Here is an 8549-nt window from a genome sequence, read left to right on the forward strand (position 1 = left end):
CCAGAAGAGGGTGGTGGGTCTCCTGGCAACTGGAGGTTGTAAGCTCCCTGACGTGAGTGACGAGGCCGGAACTGAAGTCTTCTGGAAGAGTAGTAAATACTCTTAACCACTGATCGATCGATCGATCCAGCTTCAGTCCTAGACAAAAGTTTCTTAGGACACAAAAAACACAACATAAAAGTAAAAGCTGATAAATTGGTTTCCCTCAAAATTGAAGTCTTCTGGTTTTTGGAAAAGATCATAAAAACTAAAAAGTCAAGTCACAGATAAAAAGAGTATTATCAACACACATTCATGCAAAGGACTTTCATTCAAGATATATCAATATACTGCTTGACAAGGAAGTGACAGTCTAAAGATGGGCAAAGGCTGTGGAGAGGCAGCCCCTTAAGGTACAGAAAAGCAGACAAACATAGAAAGACAGCTGCCGTCATGAAGCATCAGGAAAGTGCAAACCAAAACCATAGTGAGACACCACTTCATACAAAAACAACAACGGAAAGGTAATGAATGGTGTGGAGTTGGCAGGAAGATATTTCTGGTATGAGTGTAGAATGGTACAGTTGCTTTGGAAAAAAATTTGGTGGTTCCTTCAAATTTAACCAAATTCTGTGTTAAACACAGAATAACCACATGACCCAGCAATACTAATCCTAGTTCTAACCAAGAGAACTGTAACCCAGTCCACACAACACTAGTATGTTCAGAATGGTATAATTTGTAGCAATTCCTCTCCCCTCAAAAACAAAAATAACCCAAATGACAAGCAACTTGGGAATGAATAAAAGGTAGCATAGCCATATAGTAGAATATTACATGACTAGAAAAAAGAATGAAGCCAGGCAGTGGTGGCGCACCCCTTTAATCCCAGCACTTTGGAGGCAGAGGCAGGCAGATTTCTGAGTTTGAGGCCAGCCTGGTCTATAAAGTGAGTTCCAGGACAGCCAGGGCTACACAGAGAAACCCTGTCTTGAAAAAAAACAAAAACAAACAAACAAACAACAACAACAACAACAAAAAAGGATGAAGGTTCCAGACAGCTAAGGCTACAGAAAGACCCTACGTCCAAACAAACAAAGAATAAAGTACAAATAATGGTGCAACATGGATGAGACTTGAAAACATTATGTTAAACAAAATAAGCTAGGCACAAATACACATGCACGGATTGGGAGGTGGTTAGAATGAGAATGGCCCCATGGGCTCACAGTTCAATGCTCATGTCTCCAGTGGATGGAACTCTTTGAGAAGGATTAGGAGGTGTGGCCTGGTTGGATGAGGTTTGACACTGGGTTGGGCTTTGAAATGTCAAAAGTCCGGGCCATTTTCAGTTAGCTCTCTCTGCTTCCTACTTCTGGCTAAGGATGTAAGCTCTCAGCTACTACTCTAGTGCCATGCCTGCCTGCCTACCTGCCTGCCTGCCTACCTGCCTACCTGCCTGCCACCATGCTCCCCACCATGATGGTCATGAACTCACCCTCTGAAAATGTGAGCAACTTATCAGAGAGGCAAATTAAAGCATTAAAAGGACTGGTGGCAGGTTCAGGTGAGGAGATGGGATGTTGGGATTCTCAAACTCTGCGGGGAACACACAATGGTGCCACACTTTGAAAGACAGTTTGGCAGTGCTTTTAGAGTGTTTTTAAAACAGCCCACCATACTATCTTGCCATCCCATTCATGGATATTTTACCCTAGAAATAATCTAAAATGGAGCTGGGGGTGTAGCACAGTTGGTAGAATGCTTGCCTAGCATGCAAAAAGCCCTGAGTTCAATCCCCAGCACCCACATGGAGACTCAAAACTCTTATTTCCAGGGGATTTTATGTCTCTGAAAGTCATTAGACAGGCCTGTGATATACAGACATACATGATAAAAAAACATACACATAAAATAATATAATAAAAATATAGAGAGAAATATTAAAAGTAATAAATTAAGTATATATGGGGGCATGAGAGACATCTCAACAGTTAAGAGCCTTCCAGTACCAGAATTTGGTTCTCACCCCAATAACCATCTCTGAGTCTAGTCACAGGGGATCTGGTGCCCTCTGCAGGCACCTCTACTCAGGAACACATGCTTGCAAAAACAACACATAATACACAAAACACACATAAATAAAAATAAAATACATCTTTAAAAATATACATATATATTTAAGACTCCATTCATACAGAATTCTAGAAAATGCACTCTGGCTGCCTGGTATGTACAAGGCCCTGGGCACCATCATTAATCTCACAGGGGCAAAAACAACAACCACAAAACCATCCTCTGTTGATTTGAGGAGGTAGTCCCAAGGCAGGGCTCTTGTCTAGCATGTTGGGAAGGTGAAGAAAAGAAGGACACCAGAGCTCAGGAGTTCAAGGCCAGCCTAGGCAACAGAGAAAGGTCCTAAAAATAAACATTAGGGGACAACATGAAAAACGTCGAATTCCCTCAGTAGCCCAGACTGAACTCTCTTGGCCAAGTGTTCTACCTCCATACACGATGCTGTCGCTGGGCCACGGTTTGAGATCTGGAGAACTTTCTATAAGTTTTTCATTTCCTCTTTCTTTCATTTGACCCAGCTTTTCCCCAGACAAGTCACCTAAACTTAGCCTCTAATGCTCCATTTTTTTTTGTGTTCCTCCTCCCCCCGCTTTTTTTCTTGCTTATGCGTTTGTGTGTATATGTTCTTGAGTACGATGCATCTATGTTTCCAACTGACATATCAGTAATTAAGAATTAGCCAGTACAGTTGGGACTCCAATACTATATACCTTCTGTCTTGTCTCCTTTGGCAACTACTGAGGGATATACTAAGAAAGAGAAGATGGATGGGACTTAAAATTCATGAAACCCTGACTATCCATGGTGTGGTGGTGTGATAGGAACGGCCCCCATAGGCTCATATGTGAATGCTTAGTTACCAGGGAGTAAACTCTTTGATAGGATTAGAAGCAACTTTGATAGGATTAGGTGTGGCCTTGTTGGAGGAAGTGTGTCACTTGGGGTGGGCCTTGAGGTTTCCAAAGCCCATGCCAGGCCCAGTCTCTCTCTTCCTGGGGATTAGGCTCTTAGCTACTGCTCCAGCACCATGCCTGCCACCTTGAACCTTGATGACTCTGAAACTGCAAGCAAGCCTCCAATTAAATCCTTTCCTTCCTAAGAGCTGCTGTGGTCGTGGTGCCTCTTCACAGCAATGAAAAGATAGTGATTAAGAGAGATGAAGTCCCCCATCAAAATTCCAACTCAATTCTTCAACGAATTAGAAAGTGCAATCTGCAAATTCATCTGGAATAACAAAAAACCTAGGATAGCAAAAACTCTTCTCAAGGATAAAAGAACCTCTGGTGGAATCACCATGCCGGACCTAAAGCTTTACTACAGAGCAATTGTGATAAAAACTGCATGGTACTGGTATAGTGACAGACAAATAGACCAATGGAATAGAATTGAAGACCCAGAAATGAACCCACACACCTACGGTCACTTGATCTTCGACAAGGGAGCTAAAAACATCCAGTGGAAGAAAGACAGCATTTTCAACAAATGGTGCTGGCACAACTGGTTGTTAACATGTAGAAGAATGCGAATCGATCCATTCCTATCTCCTTGTACTAAGGTCAAGTCTAAGTGGATCAAGGAACTTCACATAAAACCAGAGACACTGAAACTTATAGAGGAGAAAGTGGGGAAAAGCCTTGAAGATATGGGCACAGGGGAAAAATTCTTGAATAGAACAGCAATGGCTTGTGCTGTAAGATCGAGAATTGACAAGTGGGACCTCATGAAACTGCAAAGCTTCTGCAAGGCAAAAGACACCATCAATAAGACAAAGAAACCACCAACAGATTGGGAAAGGATCTTTACCTATCCTAAATCAGATAAGGGACTAATATCCAATATATATAAAGAACTCAAGAAAGTGGACTCCGGAAAGTCAAATAACCCCATTAAAAAATGGGGCTCAGAACTGAACAAAGAATTCTCACCTGAAGAATACCGAATGGCAGAGAAGCACCTGAAAAAATGTTCAACATCCTTAATCATGCAAATCAAAACAACCCTGAGATTCCACCTCACACCAGTCAGAATGGCTAAGATCAAAAATTCAGGTGACAGCAGATGCTGGCGAGGATGTGGAGAAAGAGGAACACTCCTCCATTGTTGGTGGGATTGCAAGCTTGTACAACCACTCTGGAAATCAGTCTGGCGGTTCCTCAGAAAATTGGACATAGTACTACCGGAGGATCCAGCAATACCTCTCCTGGGCATATATCCAGAAGATGTCCCAACCGGTAAGAAGGACACATGCTCCACTATGTTCATAGCAGCCCTATTTATAATAGCCAGAAGCTGGAAAGAACCCAGATGTCCCTCAACAGAGGAATGGATACAGAAATTATGGTACATTTACACAATGGAGTACTACTCAGCTATTAAAAAGAATGAATTTATGAAATTCCTAGCCAAATGGATGGACCTGGAGGGCATCATCTTGAGTGAGGTAACACAATCACAAAGGAACTCACACAATATGTATTCACTGATAAGTGGATATTAGCCCAAAACTTAGGATACCCAAGATATAAGATACAATTTGCTAAACGCATGAAACTCAAGAAGAATGAAGACCAAAATGTGGACACTGTGCCCCTTCTTAGAATTGGGAACAAAACACCCATGGAAGGAATTACAGAGACAAAGTTTGGAGCTGTGATGAAAGGATGGACCATCTAGAGACTGCCGTATCCAGGGATCCATCCCATAATCAGCTTCTAAACTCGGACACCATTGCATACACTAGCAAGATTTTGCTGAAAGGACCCAAATATAGCTGTCTCTTGTGAGACTATGCAGGGGCCTAGCAAACACAGGAGTGGATGCTCACAGTCAGCTATTGGATGTATCACAGGGCTCCCAATGGAGAAGCTAGAGAAAGTACCCAAGGAGCTAAAGGGATCTGCAACCTTATAGTTGGAACAACATGATGAACTAACCAGTACCCTGGAGCTCTTGTCTCTAGCTGCATATGTATCGAAAGATGGCCTCGTCGGCCATCAGTGGAAAGAGAGGCCCATTGGACTTGCAAACTTTATATGCCCCAATATAGGGGAATGCCAGGGCCAAAAGAATGGGAATGGGTGGGTAGGGAAGTGGGGGGCGCTATGGGGGACTTTTGGGATAGCATTGGAAATGTAATTGAGGAAAATATGTAATAAAAAATATTAAAAATTTAAAAAAAAAGAAAAACATAAAAAAAAAAGAGAGATGAAGTCAGAACAGCTGTGCTCACTCTCAAGTGACACAAGTTTGCACCTATTAATGTTCCCTTATGGAGTCTTAGAGGGCTGCTATGTTTGTACAAAGTCTTGCCCCTCCCAAGGGTATATAAGTGGTTAACAGTTGCTGGGGTCCCTCTTCAGTGCTATAACTGTCAGCAAGTCACTCATACACTTTAACCCCAATTAAACTCATTGGTTCACCAAGCTGACCTTGGGTGGCGTCATCTCTTGTGGATCAAGCCCAAAGCCCTCAGGTTCAATTCCCAGATCCTGTGATGAAAGGACAGTCCCAGCCCCTAGAAGTTGTTCTCTGGCTTTCCCACCCATGCTGCGGTAGGTTTCCCCCCAACACACACACACATACACTAACAATAAATATCTTTTGAAATAAACATTAAAATAAATAAATAAATAAATGTAACATGCTTTCTAGGCCACTGTAATTTTTGGCAAAGCCGACTGGTTGCCTCCCACTTCTGCTCTTCCTGCTGCCCTCATAGGGGGCATCAGAATGGGTTCATGAATGCTCAGAGTTTAGAGTAGTGATTCTCAACTGTGGGTCTTGACCCCTTTTGGGGTTGTCGAAGACTTTTGGAAAACAAAAGACATTTACAACTCATAACAGTAGCAAAATTAGATGTGAAGTAAGCAATAAAAATGATTTTATGTTTGGGGTCACCACAACTTGAGGACCTATAAGGGGTCACAGCATCAGAAAGGCTGAGAACCGCTGACCTTAGTGTCTGCTTCCCAGAAGCAATGGTATTCTGACTACATGCTGACGTCAGGCTGTGGAAAGAATGATGGGCACCAGGAGATGGGCACTTTTCAGAACGAGAGCGTGCCATTGTTCCTCCTTATCCCAACCCAGATGGGAAGGCTGGCAGTGAAGCAGGAGCCACCAAAGGACCAGCGGCAGTGGCCAGTATGGTCCTTTCCTTGTGGGAGCAGATGGGGTCCAACCCAGAACTCCACAGTTTAAAAAGGACACTGACATGCTACAAAATGTACAGAAATACAACCAGGGGAAACTAAGGCGGCCGAAGTGGATCTGGCAGTGTCTCAGCACACTGTGAGCCCAGTTAAACATGAATTTTAACTCTGCAGGCCCATTTATATGTGGACTTGTCATTGCTAAGATTTTTGACAATTAGAAAAAATGCAGATGAAGTTTGGAGCCTAGAAACATTGAAGATACTAAGAAAAAATGTGGGGTCTTGAGAGCTTGGGCAGTGGTTAAAAGCACTTGCTGCTTAACCATGACAACCAGAGTTAAGACCCTAGCACCCAAATCAGGCTGCTCACCAACACCTGTCAATCAAGCTCTAAGAGATCTGATGCCCTCTCCTGGCCTTCATGAGTATCTACACCCATACCCTCACAGACACAGCAACACAGACATAATAAGAAAAAGTTACACAGGGAACAGTATCAATCATTTAATAAGTAAGATAAACACAAATAGCTGGATGTGGACGCACACACCATTTATCCCATCATTTGGAAGAAGAGGCAGGCAGAGCTCTTTGAATTTGAGGTCAGTCTAGGCTTCATGACAAGATTCAGGCCAGCTAGGGCTACATGTGAAGACCCTGTCTTAAGAAACAAGACAAGAGCCGGGCGGTGGTGGTGCATGCCTTTAATCCCAGCACTTGAGAGGCAGAGGCAGGTGGATTTCTGAGTTTGAGGCCAGCCTGGTCTACAAAGTGAGTTCCAGGACAGCCAGGGCTACACAGAGAAATCCTGTCTTGAAAAAAAACAAAACAAAAAAAAAAAAAAAAAAAAAGAGAAAGAAACAAGACAAGATACACACAAATCTCTTATAAAAAGTTCCAAGTGTCGGGTATAGTGGTGCACACTTTTAGTCCCAGCACTCAGAAGGCAGAAGCAGGTTGATCTTTGATTTCATGGCCAGTGTGGTTTCAAAGCAAGATCCAAGGACAGCCAGAGATACACAGAGAAATCTTGCCTCAAAAAACCAATAGTTGAGAGTTATCAAACTTATGCACACAGATGCAAAACATGCAGGGTCACTTGCAGAGGAGAAACAAACACACAGCCACAGTCAGAATTGCTAACAGCATAAAACTAACCATCCTACACTTGTCATTTTTAATCATTTATTTAAAACTATGTGAATGTGTGTGTGTGTGTGCCCTTGGAGGCCAGAAGTGTTGGGTCACCTGGAGCTGTAGTTATATAAGGCTGTGAGCCACCAGATATGGTGCTCTTAAGTGATGTGCCATCTCTCCAGCCCTCAGCCTACATTCCACACTGAGGAGGCCTAGTGAACTGCCAGTCGTTACCCTAAGCAGTTTAGCTTTAAACTGTCACAGCATAGGGTCCTGAACAAAATGTGTTCAGCACCTGCCTGTTACCAGTTAAGGCTTTTAGGCAGCAGCAGGTTTTGGGCATATATATGGAGGTGGGGAGGTGAGACAAGGTTTCTTTGTGTAGCCTTCATGTAGCTTTGTGTAGCTTTCTTACATGGCCCCTTTGTTCTCTGAGACTTAATTATTAGTAAATGCCTAGGTTATAAGCTTTCTGTTCCTGCTAGCTAGTAACTCAAGTATTCCACTTAAACTAGTTTAGACTGCCATAAGGCTAGTTACCTTGTGAGGACAGAGTTAGCCAAAGACAGGCTGACTTCATGAAAAGTTTGTAACAAGACAATTCCAACATGGGGTGGAGGGGGAACTACACCTCAGGGTCAGCCAATCAGGAAGCTGCCCCACTACCTAGCCTGATCTAACCTCACAGGCAGGAGTTGTAGAAACTGTCCCACCACCTAGCTTAAGCCAAGTATAATCAGCAAAAGCCCACCCCCCAATCCTTCAGAGCCTTAGCCAATCATAAAGGCCCCTATACCCCTGGAGATAGAACCAACCAATCAAAGGAAAGAAAGGTAAAAGTGACCCACACCTCCCCTAATAAGCTTTAAATTGACCCTGCAAAGTCCACACCTCTGGCTTCCACCCTGAATATGGTAGACCCCTGCATGCAGGTTCTCTACAGAATAAATGCTCTTTGCTGTTGCATACTATTTGAGTCTGGGGTATCATTCTTCGCAAATCACAGATCTTTACACCTCTCCTCAGTTTCGTGCGTTGGGCAAAATCTGTCTCTGTCTACCAGAGTTCCAATCTCTCTACTGAATTCCCACCTATTACTTCCTGCCGTTTGCTAATAGGCCATCAGCTTTTTATTGACAAGTGATGCTTCCACCCAGTGCACAAGAGATTCTCTTTATCCCTTGAACTCACTGGGTAGGCCAGG

The sequence above is a fragment of the Mus caroli genome, unplaced genomic scaffold (genome assembly GCF_978045245.1).
Source record: "Mus caroli unplaced genomic scaffold, Mus_caroli_1 scaffold_2, whole genome shotgun sequence".
NCBI lineage: Eukaryota > Metazoa > Chordata > Mammalia > Rodentia > Muridae > Mus > Mus caroli.